This window comes from Bidens hawaiensis, unplaced genomic scaffold (assembly GCF_021521415.1).
Source record: "Bidens hawaiensis isolate Kalapana, Puna unplaced genomic scaffold, B.hawaiensis_p1.1 tig00027124_1, whole genome shotgun sequence".
Taxonomy (NCBI): domain Eukaryota; kingdom Viridiplantae; phylum Streptophyta; class Magnoliopsida; order Asterales; family Asteraceae; genus Bidens; species Bidens hawaiensis.
In genome coordinates, this window is record NW_027494384.1 from 184,404 (window position 1) to 206,938 (window position 22,535).

Here is a 22,535-nt window from a genome sequence, read left to right on the forward strand (position 1 = left end):
TTAACTACCTTACTAGAGCCATGAAACTTTCTAAAATCGAGTTCAGCCCTTTTAAGTTTTTCAGTTAGTTTTGAAATTTCCAATTTAGATGCTTCCAGTTCAGCAGTTAATTCAACAATTTCTTGTTTAGCATCTAGATGGTGGCAACTTTTCAGGTTAAACTCAGATTTTAGTTTGGTAAAATCTTTCTTCTGTGCCTCAACTTTATCAAGGTAAGCTTTCTCGTTTTTCTTGAGTTTATGGTTTTCAGATTTTACCGTTTCCATATCTCTAAGCAAGTTATCATTATGAAGCTTATACAAATTTATCTTATCACTGCAATCTTGAGAACATGATTGGAAACTTACCATATTGGAATTTACTAATGCATTTAAATCTACCTCTATAGGCAAACTCTGAAATACTACTGAGGAGGGAGCAGACTAATTAAGAGTACTTTTAAACATTGAGAAGGTTTAGAGGAGGCGAACTCTAATTTTCCCGTCAATTTTTTTTCTGAAAAATATGATCGCCAAAATTCTCAAGAAAGATGTCCCACTCAAAAGAAGTGTCTAGGAAAAATTTCGTTCAAGAAAAAATTTCCTGATATTCCCGCCAAAAATTCACCAAAAATCACCCGAAAAAAAAATGTTTTCGCCAAAATTTTCAAGAATGAAGTCTCGCTTATAAGGAGTATTCAGGAAAATTTTCGTGCAAGAAAAATTTTCCCGCCAAACATATAAGGAGTTTTTTTTAACCGAGAACAAATTGTGACCGAAAACTATTGAAAATGGCCGAAAAAAAGTGTTTGACCGAGAACAGAAATTGACCGAGAACCAAGGGTGACCGAGAACCAAGTGATCTGACCGAAAACTCTTGTTTTTGGCCGAGAACGATTGAATTTTGGCCGACAACCCTCAAATCTGGCTGAGAACGATCAAAAGTGGCCGAAATCCCTTGATTTTGCCCAAGAACGAAGAAAACTTGTTCAACAAATTAAAGGCTTGGCCGAAATCTCCGAATTCACACCGAAAACAAGCAGAATTGCCCGAGGACAAGGTTTGACCAGATGAGTTAGGTAATAACTGATTCCCTAAATCAGTTGGATTCAAATAATTTCCAAATATAATATAATCTTTGACCAAAACAGTTCATTTCTTCTTCTCCGATGAACTACTCACCGTAAAAATCACCCAAAGCACCAAATCACCAAAATCTTGAACCCTTTGATATTAAACCCGAGCCTTGAATGGTTCAAAGGCTCTGATACCAATTGTAAGGTCCGAATCTGGATTATTACAGTATGATATCAACCCAAACACGATGTTAGTGCAGAATCCTAACACCGTGATGATTCATGAACGATGTAAAAGAACAATATAAATATAATGAACACAAAGTACTATTGGTTTCAATGCATACGATTATATTATCAATAAATCGTTTAATACATAAACCGATTCACACAAAATGTTATGCTCTCTAGATGTGGTGGCTATCAACGTATGAGAGAGATCTCTAGTTCTGCTCACCAACCACTAACCCGAAAATAATTAAACATACTTTATATAGTTAGTATTTACAAGAGGCCCAATGACCAAGCCCAACTAAGCCCAAACAGAAATAAACATGATTTCTGTGTTGATTTCTGTATTGCTAACCCATGCAAACCGAAATCCCTATGAATTTCGGTATTACATGCTCCAAGCCGTAAATTCCATCTTGTATAATACTTCGACTTTTCTAGTTATTTCTCTTTTGTCTTGATCATGTCATGGTCGTTTCATATGTGTCAGTCTAACCAAATCGTGACCCAACAGTTACTTTTTCATTTTCTAATTTAACTAGTTTTATTTACTTTAATTTGTTGTATTATTATATTATCATTTACTTTTTACACAAATATTTTCTCTCTCTATATATATTGTTAAAAGTTTTTGGCTTTGCTGCTGTGTTTATATAAAGTTTTTATACTTTTATTGCATAAGTAAATTGGTGTGTTTTTTGCGCACCAACTCGAGGCACCGCAGCGTGGGTGGCGATTTGCGTAATTTGTTTTGTATTATAATTTAATTTGTTTTATCCCTTTTTAAGTGAAGTAACCTGACCCTAAGGTACTGTAAATCTATACTATATAATAAATAAAGCTTTCTAATTGACACATGTCATCACCATTGTGATTCTTACAAAATTTTTTCTCCTCTCCCTCATATTAAATACATTTATCTTTCTTATTATAATTTTGTATTTCAACTTTTTTCTTTTTAATATTTCATTTTCTCTTTTTAATAATTCTATCCCGATTTAAAAAAATTAATACCGGCATAAATATATTTTTTCGTATTATATAAATATATTGTATTAGTTATTAAAATATTATTTTTTGTAAGTAACCAATTTTCACGTTTATTTTGAATAATGATTTCAAAAATTAAGGTTTTAAATATATTATATTAGTTAATTAATGTTGAGGTTTTATAAGAAATGATATTATTGGATGAAGAGGAAAGATTAATTTAAAATTAAAATTTCAATAAACTTTAACTTATTAAATATATATGATACTAGCTTTTATCCCCCGTATTATGGGGTTGTTTTACATTATTAGTTTATAATATTTATATATTTTTTGGATTTTAATTTTATTTATTGTACATAAGTTTATAATATACTTAGTATTTGATAATGAAAGGGTTTCACAAATAAATGAGATGTTATAACTCGGTTTAAAAGCTATTTGGGTTTGGTGAGACCCGTGACCCGCTTATTTTGTTTACTATAAAATTGTTTTTTAATTATAAATAATATATATCTTTTTTCAAAAAAATCATATATTAATTTTTAGTATATCCCTGTTTTATAAGATTTTCATATCAAATATTTGGTGAGATTAATTTAAATTTAATAAGATGTTATAACTCGTTTAAGGAATATCTGGGTTTGGTGAGACCCATACCCGTGAATTCGGGTCAAATGCATGAGAAGTCTCCATTTACAAATAACGCAATATGGTGACTTGAGAGAATATATGGAGCAACCAGAGAGCTTTTAAAGGTTTTGTTTATATAGATATACACATTTACTAAATTGCAAGTTTTTTTCTTTCTAGCCCTTAAAATACAAATTCACTATTTATGTATTCTTACTATTTATGTTAATTTAAACGAGCGGGTTTCTTTAACCGTTTGAAGCATCAAACATGGTTCAGGTCAAAACAGTTAATAATTAGCACGAGTACCACTCCACAGGTTGGTTTAAAAAAAATTAACAACTTTTTTTAGTTGACTATTTAGTCAACTCATCATTTATGTTAAGTTCATCATCTTAAAAATCTACAAAAATATAAACACTAGACTACATGTTTAGGTTTTTCAGGTGAATAAGACAACTTCTTACCTTAGGAATACAAATGTTAGACATTAACACACTATTAATCAGATGATAAATTGACTTTGTATATCCTTCTATTATTAAAGATATCAAAAATTTAGATTTCTTTAGTGAACAAGTTATACTTGCACCAAAAAATGAGGTCGTTTAAGAAATTAGAAAATGTTTGCTATCCATGTTTTCGAAGATGAAAAATATTACCATTATTCAGATGGTATCTATCAGACATAAAATGATTCAATACAAGAAAATATTAGTTTCTTGATGTTTTAAATCGCCTCATAATTTAAAGTTGTCAAGTCGTATGTTAGTTTGTTGAACTGATGTTGCATAAATGGTCTATGCAATGAAACTAAGTACATGTTAAAATACAATAAGATAACCGTGTTATAGAAGCGCAAATCATATCCGGAAGTAATATTGCATAAATGGTCTATGCAATGAAACTAAATACGGGTTTCTCTTATAAAAACACCCACATTACACTCATATTGAAGATATTGTGGAGAGTTTGAAGGCTTGGAGGTCATCATCATCATCATCCATCATCATTATCATCCATCACCATTGAAGAAGGGAGATTCATCCACATTTGGTTAGATTGTTCTAGTTTGATCATGTGTTTGTTATCTTTATCTCTATTAATGTTCATAACCATGCTCATTATGAGCTAAACTCCATTTACCATCTAATTTCTATGAAGAAGCTTTGTTTTACTTGATGATTATGTTGAACATGTGATTTAGTTTGGTAAAATACATGGTTATTTTGAAATTATCCTTTGATGAAGAAATGTTTTATCACTTTAACTCAATGCATCAAGGTTGATGATTAATAATCATTCATGATTCACTCATGTTCTTGGAGAATAAAAATGGTAGAAAGAATACCTTGATAATTTATTCGAGATAAAACATGGATCCGTATATGGTACTTAGAAATGATGAGATATAAGTTATTATCTATTTCTCTTGTTTTGATAATTCTGAAATAACATTGTTAACACAATTTCTTAGGTTATCATGCTAGTTAAAGAAATCACATGTTAACACAATTTCTGAAATAACATTGTTATCACATTTAATTATAACCTAATTAAATCAACTAAGGGGAGGTTGTGTGAGTTAACTACAATCACCCGAAGTTGTTAGAATTGATATTTGAGAAATCGAAGTCAATCATAATCGTTCTACTTTACCAAACTACTTGTCTACTTAAATTGACATTCTCGTGGTAGTATGAGATTAAGCAAGGACGGACTTGAAAATACGAATGCTAGTTTCTTTTATGTCATAGAATATGTTCACTTAGAAATGAGGGACTATTCTATCATATATTATTAAGGCAAGTTTATCACATGTTCATATACCAAGGAAGAATGGAGTGGATTCTTGATCTTAGATGGTAACCTTCATATAATTGAATTACTCATTTAGAATTTCTCTTCTTGTCACCTACATATTTTATATATATATATATATATATATGTATATATATAAGTATTTCTATTTTATAAAAAGTTTAATAATCAATAACCCCAAAATGATTAAAACTCTCCGATTGAACTACAACGAAGATTCACTATTAGAAAAATTTGTGCCCACGGATCGATACTTGGTTCTTACCAATACTATTCTACATATAAGATAGGTAAACTTGTCTATTTTGTGTGTGTTTAGTCTTAGTAGAAATCACTTTTATAAATTTAAAACACGATCTTGTGCAAAAGCTAAATCTCTCATCCTTTATATTTTACCACACCGCACACACACATCAATTTTTTGGCGCCGTTGCTGCGGACACGGTACGTTTCTAAGAACGATTCAAGTTTTAATTTAATCATTTTTATAATTGTATAAATTTTTAAATTTTATTATATTTTTTTTAACTAACTATTATATTAGAATTTTTTTAGGCTAGCCTAACCTTAAGTTTAACTTTCACTAACCTTTAGTTTTTAAATAGTTTAAATTTGATTTAATCCCATGCATGTCCTCTACATTCGGACCTGAGCTTGTTTCTTCAATTTCTGAACCGAAACAACTTTTTCGTCGACGAGCAGGTAAACGGACTGCAAAAACCACTGAAACAATCAAAGACGAGTCAGTAGACGCCACGACATCAGGAGAAAATCAAACCGAAGAAATGATGGAAGCACAAAACAATAAACCAAACATGAGACAATATGCCAAGCCAACTCTCGAAGGCTATGGAAATGGAGTGGCTCCACCCGATATCACCGAACATTTCAAATTAAATAAAGAACCATTCACTTGGTGGAAAATTCAGTTCAATTTCATGGTCTCCTCGACAAAGACCCCCTTTCTCATATATCTTGATTCTTACGAATCTGCAGGAACCTTTAAAACTCAAAAGTGTTTAGAAGATCAGATCGAACTCAAACTCTTTTCTTTCTCTCTAAGGGGTCAAGCTCTAGATTGGATAGTATCTCTTTCTTTTGGTTCCATCACTAACTAGGATTAAATGGTTGAACAGTTTCTCCTCAAATACTTTCCGCCTGATAAAACTGCAAAATACCGAGCCAACATTACCAGATTCCGGACCGATGATGATGAGTCGTCGCACGCATCATGGGAGAGATACAAAAGTCTTCTAAGAAGACGCCCACATCATGGACTGAGTGTATGGTTACAAGTACAAACTTTCTTTGATGCACAAATCAGTCAAAACAAACAGGCCATCGACCAAGTCGCCGGTGGAGACATGGGATCCAAATAACCTAACGAAGCTTTGAAATCATGGAGAAGGCAGGAAATAAGATTTTTGCATATATCCCACCAAGATCTACACCGAACCATAAAGGAATGCACCACGTCGATTCCAACACTCTTTTCACCGCACAACTTGAAGCATTCTCTTAAAAATTCGAACAACTTCAAGCCGAACTATCAAAAACCAAAATCACCTGTGACACCTGTGGAGGAACTCACATGATGAGTGACTGCAAACAAGTCATTATGGCCATGGAAGAAGTTGACTTCATCGCCCGAAAGAACAACGCTTTCAGCAACAACTATAATTCAGGTTGGAGAAACCACCCGAATTTCAGTTAGAAGGACGAAGGTAACACTCAAACTCTACCCGGATTCAAAAATGTCAGGTCCCCGATTTCAGCTGGATCTTACTCAAATCATGTCATAACTCACACAGATAGATGTGTCGACAAGGGTGTTAATGACGGGTTGCTATATTTAGAAAGATTACTATTTGTTAAAGACGGAATCAATAACAAACAGGGCAGTTGCTATTAATAATCAAAGGTAACTAACACACACAAGATTCACTCAAAAGATTTCCATTTATATAATATTCATCATACAAAGGGTAATCGATTTAGGGTTTCATAAAGGAAAGTGTATCCGTACTATTCTAGGATCGTTGTCACTTTCGAGAATTATTCTTTCTTATCCGAAAAGTGTAAAGGCTCAAATCCGTAGGAGGCATGCCCTAAATTATTCTATTTATAGGCCTGCCATCCTAGGACAACTGTCATTCCTTCTAGAAACCCCAAACCTAAATACATATTCAAATTACACATTCAGAATTATTCTAAGTGTAAAACAAATCTTCCGGGTAGGCTTTGCCACAATATTCATTTTCCGAGTAAGCTGTGTGCTCTGCCATCCTTCAGGACCTGGTAACATAGAAGTGTGCCCGGGATCAGTTTCCGGGTAGACTTTACTTGAAGAGTATTTTACCAAGTAAAATACTCACCGGGTAGACTTCAATCTTCTTGACTTTGCTAGACTTTGCCCGAAAAACCCTTACGAGCAACCTTGTTCTTCGATGGTCCATTCAACTCTTTGCTAGAAAGCAACTTATTAGCAAAGTGTACTCGGCAGCATTGTTCCTTGCTTGAGTTGAACCTTGCCCGATGTTACTTAGAAATATTCCATTAAAACGTCAAGCCTACTTGGACCACAATTATTAATGAATACCTTGCCCGGTCTTCCAATCACTTGGCTTCATGAGCTTGGTTAGCCAAAAGCTTACTCGGGAGTGAACTTTACTTGGCTCTGAAGAACAGACTTGCTTGATAAAGTGAACCTTTCCCGGCAATGCACTAATTTGCAAACCCTGCTCGGATATCCACTAAAGAAGACTTCTTGAAGATAACCTTGCCAGATAGACAAAATATCGTACCCGGCTAAGTAAAAGCTTGCTCGGAGGTCTAAGGTGTGCCCGGATCCATACTTAGCGAATTCTGAGGAGGTTGAGAAGATTCCAATCTTCTATATGTCTCTTAGAACAAATCTTTGACTCAACAATCTCCCCCTAGGTCAATTGTTTGACTCAACAATCTCCCCCCTAGATTGGAACACCTCAGCTGACCCAAAACGTTCTATGGTTACTTACACTTACTCAAAATACACATCAAATCAAGATCAAAATACATATTCATAACATAAACAAGTTACATAATCAAAATTCTGTCCGAAGACATTACATAACAAAGCCTAATCTAGGAATCTTGTCTCTTCCTTGCATTGTGGGCGGCTTGTCTTCTGTTTACTATAACTGATGCAGCCCTCAGCCTAAAGATATCAAGGATTTGGTAGTGAGTATGAATTTCTGGTATGACCAAATCCCTTATATCCATCAGATCTTCATCATGCGAGTAAGTCAAGTCTTCATCCTTTTTGATTAACCCCAGTACTTTTCCATCAGAGTTTCTCAGCAAGTAATGGCCAATATTTTCTTTGTATTCAACTTTAGTTATAATGCCATTTCTTTGAACTGTGTAGTTGGGGCGTGTCATTCTTCTTTCAAGGCTTATGCATGTGTTCATGTTTGACAATGGATTCCTGTCTCTGACATTCATCTTGTAGTACAGTTCAGCACTGTCCATTTTCTTTAACTTCTCTGACCTTCTTGATCTGTGAAGTTGAATCATTCTCCAACTTCTCTTTTCTTTTAAGAACTGGAATCCCTTGTCAGCTTCATCCTTCAAAAATTTTGAGAGATCATTCATTTTCCTTCTTGCCATCTTGTTTCAGTTTCTATAATCATACAGGTTGAGTGTGGCCATTATTTCCAGTTGTTCTTGAGTGTACTCATAAAAGTCACCTCTCACAACTATGTCTCTCAATTTTCTGCTTTCCATAATCACTCTCAAACATTCAGATATAGAATCATAGTAAAGTTCTCTTGGAAGATCCACATCTGATTGTGGTCTTGTTGTTCTTTGTGGTACAGACCTACTTGATTCACCTCTTCCACCTTGTGAATGTCTTCTTGAACTTGGAGGCTTGAATGGAATAGACTTCTTGGGTTTTCCAGGCTTCAAGTTGAAGGTGTTGATGTAGATTGCCTCTACCATTTCAGGTGGAAGGTTGGTAAGATCCATAAGATTGTGTCCTGCTTGTTCATTGAGAGTTTTCATCATTTTTGCCAACCTAGGACTGCTTGATAGTCCTGTAGGTATAAATCTTCCATCAACAAAGCTTCTAGGGTTATCACCTTCCCTTAGAACCTTCTCCCAATCAGCCTTTTGAATATTGAAAAGATCTCTCAAGTCTTGCTTTTCCAAGGCATTGAAAGAGGCTTCATCCATTCCCCTTTGATTAATCATTATGCCCCTTAGAATATTGATCATCTCTTCATTCTCTTAGGGAACAATTGGTTCATCTTCAGGTTCAGGTTTGACTTCTTGTTGGGTAGGGGTTTCAACCGGTCTGACTTGTTCTTTCAATTTCTCTCTCAAATTTTGAATTCTTCTTTTCTTTGTTTGAGGTTCATCAGTTGGTTCAGACTGCTTTGAGGAGCTCTCAGTTTGTAACCTCTTCAGCTTTTCTTTTCTTTTAAGTTTATTGTATTGGTCCAACACTGATTCTCTTGATAAGTTCTCAACTATCTCAGGCTTCACCCCTTTCTCCAGCAAGTATCCACACATACCTCTAAACTTCTTTTTCAAAGTTTCCATATTTTCAATCTTCTCATTCTCCTTTACACACTTTTCTATCACCTTTGCTTCACTGTTGTAAAGATCTTGAAGTTTGTCAAACTTGAAGTGTGTTAGATCTTTTTCTGAATAGCCATGCCTACTCAGATATTCTCTGTATTTCTGATCATCTCTGTTCTTTTGTTGCATAGCTCTTCTGATCTTGTCATTTTCTTCTTCAAGTCTTTTATTCAATTCATCATCATTCATATGAGCCACACTCTCAAATTTCACACCAAGTGCCTTCAACTTCATAATCAGAGAATTGTTCAGTTTGGCATTCAACAAACTTTGCTCAATGTTATCCCTTTGTTCATCAGTCATTGTCACATGTGGGGACTCAACATTGGCAGCTTCAGCACCTTTACCTTGATCATCATTGTCATCATCATCAGATTCATCAGACTCATCCTCCTCCTCCTCAGTTGAATCATTTACAGCTTTTATTTTGGGTTCATTAGAAGGTGGATGATCTGGATTTGATTCACTTCTAACAGGCACATCAGGAACACCATGCAGCTTTTCTCATGGTTGCAGTGTTTGCAATGGAATTGCCCTAATTGGACTTGCATCATTATCATCATCAGGAGTTTCTACATAACATTTATTCTTTTCATCCCATTTCCCTCTCTTTGTTTTTCTGATCCTCTCTCATACCTTGATCAGTAGCTTTCCTCTTTCTGGAGTATGTCTTTTCAAATCTTTCCACATTTTCATGTATTCTTGAGGCCTTAGCCAACATTTCTTCAATTGATTCTTCATTTTCTTTTTCATGTTGGCTTTGTGGTTTAAACTTGCTAAGCACCACAGCTAATGAGATGTCTACTTCCTCAACTCTGTTCATCATAATCAAAGCCAATCAGCCACTTCTTCAATAATTTCCTTAGCAATATTGGCTTGGTTGATCAAGGCTTCCTGCTCTGCCAGTTCCCCTGGAGTCAAGGTTTTGGGCCAGAACTCCCTTTCCCTTGTTTTCTCTGATAATATTTTCATGTTCTTTCAAGGCAGCAGCAGCTATAGCATCATCTTTAAACAAGTTATCTTTCTCTAGATAAGCCTTAACATGCTCTTTTTCAGTTACTTTAGCCTTTCCCTTACTCAATCTTCTCTGGATCTCTTCTTCAGTTTCTGGCTCAATTTCATCAATATCTCTATCAAGTCTTTCCATCTCTTCATCATACTCTACAGTCTTGGAGGTTTCTGCTTGTTCAGTTTCTGGGTCAGTGAGTATCAACTCCTCAGTAGCAGCATCTCCCTCATTCATTACTTCAGTTTCTTCTTCAGTCTGAATGTTAGTTAAGACATCAGTTGCTACATCAGTCAAGATATCAGTAGCCACATCAGTTGTAGCTACATTCTCTTCAACATTTGTCTTTTCAACTCCATCCTCTGTCTCAACATTCTCTTCATCGCTCCAAGTAACATTCATTACTTCATCATTGAAATCATAATCCTGTTCTCCTATATCTGATTTATCACCTTCATACTCATCATCCTCTAATCTCCTTTCCTCACTATCCTCATCTCCATCATCATATGCATTCAAAATCAATTTCAGACCATCTACATTCTCAATATTTACCACAGAGTCAGTTGGCATCTTTTCATTCTCCCCTGTTTTGGGGCAGCTAAGGTCTTCTCAACCTCCTGCTTCAGGGCTTTAATTCTCATTTCAGCTCGAGCCAACTTATCAATCAGCATAACATTCTCCATGGTGACCTCTTCATTCCTCTTCTTCAATTTATCATTTTCTTCCAATAAATCCAAATTTCTTTGAATAGGTCTATTTCAGTATGTGAGGTTGTAGGTGGTGATGTAGAGAAAGGTTCATATTCAGGTTGTTCTTGGGTTGAGGTTTGAGTTTGGAATGCGGAATTGTGGTGGTGATTGTGTATGGGGTGGGCTTGGAATAAATGGATCAGAATGGAATTGGGCTAGTGGTTGGTGGTGTTTGTGGTGTTGGGGATATATGAGTTTGATGTTTCAGGTTGTGATTGGCTTAGGGTTTGGGGTGGTGATTGAGTGGTTTGATGTGGTGGAGTTTGTGCTGGTGATGATATAATGGGTTTGTCAATGGGTAGTGGTGAATGTGGTGGTGTTGGAATAGGTTGTTCTGGTTCCTCAGGTTGCTCCCCCTAATCAAGTGCACCAATCTCCATGGCTACTCCAGCCCCTCATTCATCTCCATCATCATCATTATCATCTCCATCATTTAAATCATCATCATTATCATCTTCTTCCCCACCTTCTTCCTCTGAGCTCAACTCAGGCACCTGCATCACATCCAAGTCATGGTCCAACAACCATGGCAAGATCTCAAACGGAATGTTTGAGTCAAATCTATTGGCAACACCTGGATTTCTGATTCTTCTGTATGTGTCAGGATTCTGTAGTAGGTGTGTAATGCAATAGTGGGTAGATCTTGTAATTCATGGTTAAAGATTACTGTAGGAATCTTGGGTATTGTAAGAATCTATCCACCTCTGCTTTTTTCAAATTTGATACTAATCCTTCAAAGATCATCTTTGAAAAATTGAATGGCAAATCATATATAATCCCCACAGTGGCATTTGCTAAATCACGACTCATCAGAGTCCATGATCCTTTTCGTGGAGCAAACCCCTGTATCACGTGATGAATTAGGAATCTATACAGCATAGGAAACATCCCTTTTTGAAACTGCCCATCATGTAAAGTTCCATGATAACCCATCGTCTGTTCAAATATCCTCATCAGGTGAGCTATATTGAAGTTGATTGGGTTATGATCATCATCATTTAACTGCAAGCATCTTCTTATCATTCTTTCTGTCACATGTATTTCATGGCTTGCGACTGTTGCTTCGATTCTTTTCCCATTAATGTCATCAACAAGTCTTGCAGAACTACAAAAATCTAGTGAATGATTTCTGTAGATGATTGGGCACTCAGTAAAAGCAAAACTGACATTTGATCGAGCCATCCATGTAATCATTCTCGCCACTGGCTCGTTATCAGGTGTGACTTGTAACAGTGCACACATGTTGTGTTTCTTTTTAAAGAAGTATTTGGGTTGTTCTTCTTCTTCTGCTATATCTGAACAACACAATCAAACATATTCAAAGTGAAATTAGTCATAAATTTCACTACTTTTAGTAATTTCAAGTTATAAAAATGAAGAAGAAAGAGAGAAAAATCATCAAGAACCTGTTCTTCGACAAGTTTATAACCTAAACACATAAACAGAGTATTAGTAATTAAATACATAATCAAAGCCCATTGTAATCTAATCATGATCGGAAAACACATTATTATTGCTTACCGAGTCGGAATCAGAAGGCTGATTCAAGTTAGGGTTTAGATTAGATATGAATGCGATAAGTCGGTTTAGGTTTCTTTGTGAGTAAGCAGTTGCAGTGGAAGGAGAGAGAGGGAAAAGTAATGTTGAAAAATTATGCCTGACTCCCTCTTATATACCTTTTGAAGTGGGTTTTAAATGTTTTTTGTCGTTTAATGAGTTATTAGCTATCAAACAGTAACATTATTCACTTGGTATTTTAAAAACATTTATAAAGCATATAACTTTTTATCATTTAGGTTTAGCAGACCTTACTCGGAAAAGTAAATCTTTGCAAAGTCTACTTTGTATACTTCCACTTACACAAAGCTTACCCGATAAACATATCAAACCTTGCTTGGTAAAGCTAAGTAATTTAAATTCAAGACACTATGAAGAAAGCTACCCGAAATACCATATTTCTTGAGAACTTAATCACAAGACAAATAATCAAGTACAAAATATCAAATAAACATCCTTGCTAAGAATCAATTAAGATACCTATATTAATTTCTTAATTTTAAATTAAAAGCTCAATCTAGCATAAACCCTAACAGAATAAGAAACATATTCTGTAGGTTCCTGGACGGATCGTACACGGGATGTCGCTATCTGCGCAGGTGCGGAATCCCTGCGTAGGTAGATACGAGCGTAGAATACGTATAAAACAAACACACGAGCAATAACCGAAACACGTTATATTGATAACCCGAACACGTGACACGAGGTCACTATTACAGACTCTGACTTGTAAACACGTAACTCTCGAACTAATCAACTGAAACTAACCCTAACCAACCTCACGAACTCTACTCAACTGTTACGGTGAACAGTATATATAAACACGACAACTTCGCCTCAGGCGAAGTTGTCCATAACTTCGCTTGTTCAACAAGTTCGCCTGAGCGAACTTGTTAACAACTTCGCTTGTTCAACAAGTTCGCCTAAGCGAACTTGTTGACAACTTCGCTCGTTACATAAACATAAACATAATCAAAAACATAATTACATTACAGACTCGATTACAAACGTTAGACTATGAACTACTGACATACATGTACCAACAGACTCCCCTTGGCAGTAGCTTCATATCTTGATCTTCAAAGCTTGAGTCTTGTAATCTTGTATCTTTACGCGTGCGCTCCTTCTCTAACACATACCGACACCACCCTTTGATATTTCCTTGCTTGATCCTTCCAAGCAGGAATGTAGAAGATCTTCTTTTCGTTGAGCATCTTCAGATCAGCTTGCGATAGATTAACAAGATGCATCGGGTCGTAAACCCTAAGCACTTCTTGTTCATCCTCATCTTCCATTACCGCCTCCGCTGTTTCACAATCCACGAACCACCATTTTAGGTCTTTGAGCACGTCCTTGGGCATAAGCTTCATCGGTACTTCTTTAAGGCACCGAATCGGTTTATACTTCATAACCATCCAAGGCTTTCCATCAGCTCTCAAACCTCTATCCTTGTCTTCGACAAGTTTCCCCTTTTGTGGTTTCAGCAGCTCAAACTTCTTCTCCTTAATGCTCTCTTTCCATACGATCTTTCCGATGACTCTAGCCATGTTATTGTCACTTCGATTTATCAACCCCAATCTGGCTAAGTCTTTAACCTCACATTCAGGCAGTGTGTTTAATGATCTCAAAGTTCTCCTGAAGTACTGAATCCCGTCATATCTTTTGATCACGAAGAGCCGCAGCTGCTCATCATATATCCAGCAGATAATACCTTTCTTTGCTTCAGCGTATCCCTTAATATTGTAACTCTTTTTGAACATTTTAGGGACCGCCGGTTTCTTCGTCTTTACGAACCATTGAGCACAACCTTCCTTCCAATTCGGCTGCTCTTCCCATTCAGTATCTTCCACAACTGTCTCATCACCCATATCGGGCATCTCAACCTCTGGAATCTCGTGTTCAATATCTTCATCTACTATCTCCCCTTCTTCTATCACATTTTCAACAATAATTTGCTCACCGATCTTCTCAATCTCATCACTCGGCAGCACATCTTCTTCAAGCATAAAATCAACAACATCATCTAGCTCTTTCAACGCGTCGATTACATCATCAACATCATCATCATCATCATCAATATCTACCACATCATCACCAGCTGCGCTTGTAGACTCCCCCTCAGCTGTGGAAGTACCAAGAGCTATAGAAGTTCTTGGCAGCTCACCACCTGCACCTTCCGGTGCATAGGGATCATCGTCATGATCTTCTCTCCGTTTTGTCCTCAACTCATCTCCCCTACAGCTCATCTCCCCCTGAGATGCCAAGAACGCTTTCATAGCGTCTATGATCTTCCCATGCTCGACCAGGAGGGAGGCCTGTAGTTGGTTTGCTTCCACTAGGCTTTGAATAGTCTTGGACTGCTCAGCTACGATCCGCTCTAGTGAAGCTATCCTTTCGGAGTCTGAAGTAGGCGTTGGAGTTGGCGGGACATCAGCAGCAGAAGTGACCGCAGGTGGTACACTTGGTAACCCTGCAGTAGTAGTGACTGTAGACTCAACAAATCGTGCTACTACCACCGATGGAGTAAGCGATTGAGGTGGTAGAGACACAATTGTTGGAGTCGACGTCTGGACGGCAGTAACCTGTGCTGTAGAAGGAATAAGAGACATACCAGACAAGGCAGGTGGAGCAAAACGTACCAGCCTTGAAGTTTCTCCAGCTCCCGAACCATTTGTAAGAATCGAGGATACAAATAAATCGCTCACGCGCCACAGCCCTCCTCTGACGATCAATCTCGTAAAATATCAGCTGACTAAATGAATATCTTCTGTTGTAAGTCAGGGCAGTCATGGCAGACTGCATCGTCGCGCCCATTCCATCAGTTCCTGCCTTCCTCCCAGACATGCACACGATCAAGACGTGCATTAGGAAGCGCCACTGATCTAACAAAAATCCTTTTCTCCTCTGCGTGTCCCCCAACGGACCTGAATAACCCATCCTGAGATATGCCCCATCACGAAAAGGAGCGACGAACTCCGTTGGGTCATCCCTCGTTTCTTCTCCAAACTGCAAAGCCAACCGTATATCTTCTGAAGAGAACTGCACAACATGACCATTTACGGTTGCTCGCATCACCGGGGGCTCAACCCGGCAATCATACTCTACCGACTGCCAAAAGTCTTCAATGTTAGGTAGTGAAATAGGCAGGGTATTCGTGATCGCATGGAAGATCCTTGAGCGCAGGGGAAATGTGATTATTTCCCTGTAGTCCTCCACGCCACTTGCGTCTGGGTCTAACATGATGTACTGGTTATGCGCTGGAAAGAACTGTCTTTGATCATTACCGTCATCACCACCAGCACCGCCAACAGCAGCCATATCTGCACTAAACGAACCAAGTTAGATAACTGTTAAGCAACTCACAAGTTCGCGTTATACCATGAGCGAAGTTGTGATTAAAACTGTATAGGCGAACTTAAAGGTGAGGCGAAGTTGGGAACAACTTCGCTTCATCTGTAAGTTCGTCTAAATAACTGTTAAACAAATTGGTTTAGGCGAAGTTGAAGATAACTTCGCCTTATCACAACATCGCCTCAGGCGAAGATAAGTGTTAGGCGAAATTAAGCTTCAGGCGAAGTTGTGGATAACTTCGCCTTAGGCGAAATTAAGCCCCAGGCGAAGTTGTGGATAACTTCGCCTAAACCCTAACTTCGCCTGAACGTAATCGGCGACTGTTAGGATTCCAACACCGGAAATCCGGTGTTTTCGGCTAAGTTCGACGATCAAGGACATCAATACACATGATATTAAGGATGTGAAGTTGAAAAGGATGTCCATGCACACGTTAACACAAGTTTTTAAGATTTCGGTTTTGAAGGTCCGACGACCCGAGGTCTCGAACCGGGTAAAAACGATCAAGAACGAACAAGTTTGTGAGAGATATCGACAACACATACCCTCAATGATAATAGAAACTAGAAACGAAGATCGAAATCGGAATAGAAAAACAAGTTCGCCGGAAGTTTCTTAAGTTCGCCGGTTATTTCGGAGCTTAAGTTCGTTGATACTTTGAAAATAATGAAAATCACTGTTTAAAAAACCTTATATAGGGTCAGTGTAGTTCAGGCGAAGTTACGGATAACTTCGCCTAGGCGAAGTTAAGCATAAGTTCGCCTGATTCAAGAACTTCGCCTATTATTTCAAAATCAAACCTTTAAGTTTGAACATTTTGCAATTAACATTTGAAACTTCCAAAAAGAGTTAAATAAAAATGATCATGTCTAAGTAACCGGTTATAAAATAATACAACTACAAAAATAGAAAAAACTTATAAAAATTTAACAAATAAGGGATCAAATTTCAGTCTAGTCAGGGACACCACGTTTTAGAAAAGATCCTAACAGGAATCATACTAACTACGTGACTATTACATAGATCCGTGTTTAGCTGTATTATGACATATAGAGACAGGTTGTAAGCAGATAATATGCTTAAGATGGTTTTCATCGTTTCTGTGATACGAGTTAGGTTCAATTAATCCTTAAAATTTAAGTGGGCAACAACTCAGAAATATTGATGCCTCCTATCTATCCTCAAAGCGTATTTGGCTTTCCCCAAGTCACCCCGAATTGACTTCGACCCATAGTGTCTGATTAACTTGTAAGTATTCTATGTCTGGATCCCGTATTCATCCTTACTCCATGATTTAGAAGTCTCGATATCTTGAACTCTCTAATGTTACAATAACTACATAAGTTTTTTTTTTTTTTTTTTTTTATAGACTTCAGAGTAATAATTAACTGCAAGTCCCGAATCTGGATCACTGCAGTGTCTTGAAACGCTTTCTTCACGGGAATCAGAACACACATGGGCTCGTGTATGACTGGGTAGTCGCTTTTCTGCCTATCATTCGGAAAGAAATGCATGAAGACATTCAAAACTCTTAAGGAGTTTCCACGTAAAATCGAGTAATTTAAGTTAATATCACATACACTTTTACGCACCATAAAAAATTACCATGACATACAATGACTGTCCTAAAGTCTTTTAAGCCTAATAACTTCACTAGTTAAGCACACACAATCAGTATATATATCATTTTCCAAGGTTGGATCAACTTTCTGTTAAACATAGCACATTTACTTCATACGAAGTAATAGACTTGAAAAGTAATTTCATTTCCCAAAAAATTTTTTGACTTCAATCGCCCCGTTCACGTCAAAGTTTTCAGGTAAACGGCAATCCTGAAGATTCAATGGATCAACTGGACCGACCACATACAGGTATGTGTTCTTCTAACTAAGTATGAACGACTAATTTTCAGCGATAGAAAGAAAACACATCATAAATCGCCCCGGTCACTTTCAGTCATCTGGTTAATGGCTATCCTCAAAATCTACAAGTAGAAGATGAGGACCAAAACATATCCTAAGACATGTCCTTCCAACTGAGATAACCGACATAATTTTAAGCGATTAGTGACGTTTTTTTTTTTTTTTTTTTTTTTTTTTTTTTTTTTTAAGACACAAAAGAAAAGCATGGTTACTAGGGATTGATCATCCCGTTTAGCTCAATTAGGTTTTGAAATCTGGATTTATCAAACGCTTTTGTAAATAAATCAGCGAAATTCTCGAGCGTATCGACTTTTTCGATCTTAATCAGTTTCTTCTCAGCACAATCCCGTATGAAATGATGACGAATGTCAATATGTTTGGTTTTACTATGTTTCACGGGATTGTTAATTACTGAGATGGCTGCAGTGTTATCAATTAAAATAGGAGTGAGTAAGAAATTCAGACCATAGTCGCGCAATTGTTGCTGAATCCACAAAACCTGTGAACAGCAGTTGGATGCTGCCATATATTCAGCTTCACATGTTGAGATTGCAACTAACGTCTGTTTCTTGCACTGCCAGGAAACTAATCTTCCACCGAGAAACTGACATCCTCCTGTTGTCGACTTCCGACTCTGATTGCACCCTCCATAATCAGAATCAGTATAAGCAACCAGTTCCACGTCTCCTCCCTTCGGGTACCACAACCCTAGCTTCGGCTTGCCCTTGAGATACCGTAGTATCCTCTTTGCACCTTTCAAATGAGATTCTTTCGGATTTGCCTGAAAACGTGCACAAAGACAAACAGCAAACATTATATCAGGCCTAGAAGCAGTTAAATACATTAATGAACCTATTATCGCCAGATACAGAGTTGGGTCCACATCTGCGTCACCATCTGATTCAGCGCCCAATTTGTGATTGACGCAGATTGGAGTGTCATATGGAGAACTGTCCTCCATCTTGAATCGCTTGAGCACATCATGAACGTACTTCGTCTGATGAATGAACATCCCGTCCTTCTTCTGATCAACCTGCAATCCTAGAAAGAAAGTTAGTTCACCCATAGCACTCATTTCGAACCTTTTCTTCATGACATCCTCAAAATCTTGACACATGGAGACTCTTGATGCAGCAAATATGATGTCATCCACGTAGACTTGAACTAGTAGGAAGTCGCTTCCTTCTCTCTTCACGAACAGTGTGCTGTCAATTAAACCCCTTTCAAAACCATTCTCGAGCAAGTAGTCCGATAACGTTGAATACCAGGCACGAGGTGCCTGATGTAATCCATACAAAGCCTTGCTCAACTTGTATACGTGATCTGGGAAGTCTGGGTCAGGAAAACCCGGAGGTTGCTCAACATACACAACCTCATCAACTTTCCCATTTAAAAACGCACTCTTCACATCTAGCTGAAACACCTTCATTCTCTTACATGCAGCAAACGCCAAAAACAATCTTATCGCTTCCAACCGGGCGATATCCCAATATAACGTGTTTCGGTTATTGCTCAACAATATAACGTGTTTCGGTTATTGCTCAATTGTAGGTTCCTGGACGGATCGTACACGAGATATCCCGATATACACAGGTGCGGAATCCCTGTGTAGATCGTTACGGACGTAGAATGTTAGCTCACGAACACACGTACACACAATACGAACAACCACACGTTATATTGATAACTCAAACCGAGATGCTTACAGACTCACGTCAATAGACTCACACGTAACTGAACTCGATAACCAAAACCCTAAAATGACCAACAGAAAAACCGAGCGTAAACAGTAACCCGTAGGTTACTTATATACACGACAACTTCGCCTCAGGCGAAGTTGTCAATAACTTCGCTCGTTGAACAAGTTCGCCTAAGCGAACTTGTCAACAACTTCGCTCGGTTAACAAGTTCGCCTAAGCGAACTTGTCAACAACTTCGCTGTTACACAAACAATTACATAAACAATATTACAGACTCGATTACAGACTTTATACATATGAACTACTGACATCTATGCACCAACAAACTCCCCCTTGGCAGTAGCTTCATATCTTGATCTTTCAGCTCTTGTCTTGAAATCCTGTATCTTCATGCGTGCACTCCTTCTCTCACACACACCGTGACTACTCGCTGATATTTCCTTGCTTCATCCTTCCAAGCAGGAATATAGAATATCTTCTTCTCGTTGAGCATCTTCAGATCAGCTTTCGATAAGTTTACAAGATGCATCGGGTCGTACACCCTCAGCACTTCTTGTTCATCTTCGTCTTCCATCACGGCTTCAGCAGTCTGGCAATCAACGTACCACCATTTTAGATTCTTCAACACATCTTGAGGCATGTTCTTCATTGGAACCTCCTTGATGCATCAGATCGGCTTGTACTTCATCACCATCCATGGCTTGCCATCTGCTCTTAATCCCCTCTCTTTATCTTCCACTAACTTCCCTTTTTGAGGCTTCAGAAGCTCAAACTTTTTATCTTTTACGCCTTCTTTCCACACAATCTTCTCAATCATTCTCGCCATATTATTGTCACTTCTGTTTATCAGGCCTAATCTGCCCAAATCTTTCACCTCGCATTCTGGCAACGTGTTGAGAGATCTCAACATTCTCCTGAAGTATTGAATGCCATCATAACGTTTTACCACAAATAACTTGATCTGTTCATCATAAATCCAACAGATTATCCCCTTCTTCGCCTCAGCATAGCCTTTAATGTTATAGCTCTTCTTGAACATGGCTGGAACAGAAGGCTTCTTGGTCTTGACAAACCAATGAGCACAGCCTTCCTTCCACCTAGGCTGCTCCTCCCACTCAGTAGTCTCATCCATCTCAGCCCTCACATCGGCTTTCTCAACCTCAGGGATCTCGTGCTCGACATTCTCTTCCACAATCTCTCCTTCTTCTATCACATCCTCAACAATAATTTGCTCACCGATCTTCTCAATCTCATCACTCGGCAGCACATCTTCTTCAAGCATAAAATCATCATCATCATCTAGCTCTTTCAACGCGTCGATTACATCATCAACATCATCATCATCATCAATATCTACCACATCATCACCAGCTGCGCTTGTAGACTCCCCCTCAGCTGTGGAAGTACCAAGAGCTATAGAAGTTCTTGGCAGCTCACCACCTGCACCTTCCGGTGCATTGGGATCATCGTCATGATCTTCTCTCCATTTTGTCCTCAACTCATCTCCCCTACAGCTCATCTCCCCCTGAGATGCCAAGAACGCTTTCATAGCGTCTATGATCTTCCCATGCTCGACCAGGAGGGAGGCCTGTAGTTGGTTTGCTTCCACTAGGCTTTGAATAGTCTTGGACTGCTCAGCTACGATCCGCTCTAGTGAAGCTATCCTTTCGGAGTCTGAAGTAGGCGTTGGAGTTGGCAGGACATCAGCAGCAGAAGTGACCGCAGGTGGTACACTTGGTAACCCTGCAGTAGTAGTGACTGTAGACTCAACAAATCGTGCTACTACCACCGATGGAGTAAGCGATTGAGGTGGTAGAGACACAATTGTTGGAGTCGACGTCTGGACGGCAGTAACCTGTGCTGTAGAAGGAATAAGAGACATACCAGACAAGGCAGGTGGAGCAAAACGTACCAGCCTTGAAGTTTCTCCAGCTCCCGAACCCATACCTGTCCGTTCTCTTCTTGAACGTCTGAGCACTAGCTGAACTGCTTCTTCTTCATCATCTTCCTAGTCATCGTCGTCAACCGTTCTCATCCTCTTCCCAATCGTTCTCTCCCTAGACACCATCAATCGTCTAGCTTCAGCAAATGTCTCATCAAGACAAACACACGTGTCTCATCAAGATCTACGTGTCCGTTCTCTTCTTGAGTAGAGTTCGTGAGGTTGGTTAGGGTTAGTTTCAGTTGATTAGTTCGAGAGTTACGTGTTTACAAGTCAGAGTCTTTAATAGTGACCTCGTGTCACGTGTTCGGGTTATCAATATAACGTGATATCCCGATATCGCGTAGAATACGTATAAAACAAACACACGAGCAATAACCGAAACACGTTATATTGATAACCCGAACACGTGACACGAGGTCACTATTACAGACTCTGACTTGTAAACACGTAACTCTCGAACTAATCAACTGAAACTAACCCTAACCAACCTCACGAACTCTCCTCAACTATAATTTCTGCACCAATCTTTTCAATCTCACTGATTGGCAGAACATCTTCATCAAATAATACATCGTCGCTGAACATGTCATCATCAAGTTCCTTCAGCGCATCGATCACGTCATCATCACCACCAGCCGCTTCGGTAGACTCCCCCTCAGCTGTGGATGCCCCAAGAACTTGAGATGTTCTTGGCAGCTCACCACCTGCACCTTCCGGTGCATTGGGATCATCGTCTCGGTCTTCTCGACGCTTGGTCCTCAACTCATCTCCTCTACAGCTCATCTCCCCCTGAGATGCCAAGAACCTTTCAAGACATCTATAACTTTCCCTTTAAGAAATAAACGACATGATCAATTCTAAGTAACCAGTTAAAAAATCATAAAACTATCTAAGTAAAAAAAATTTAAAGTATAAGGAATCAAATTTCAGTCTCGGTAGGGACTGCTACG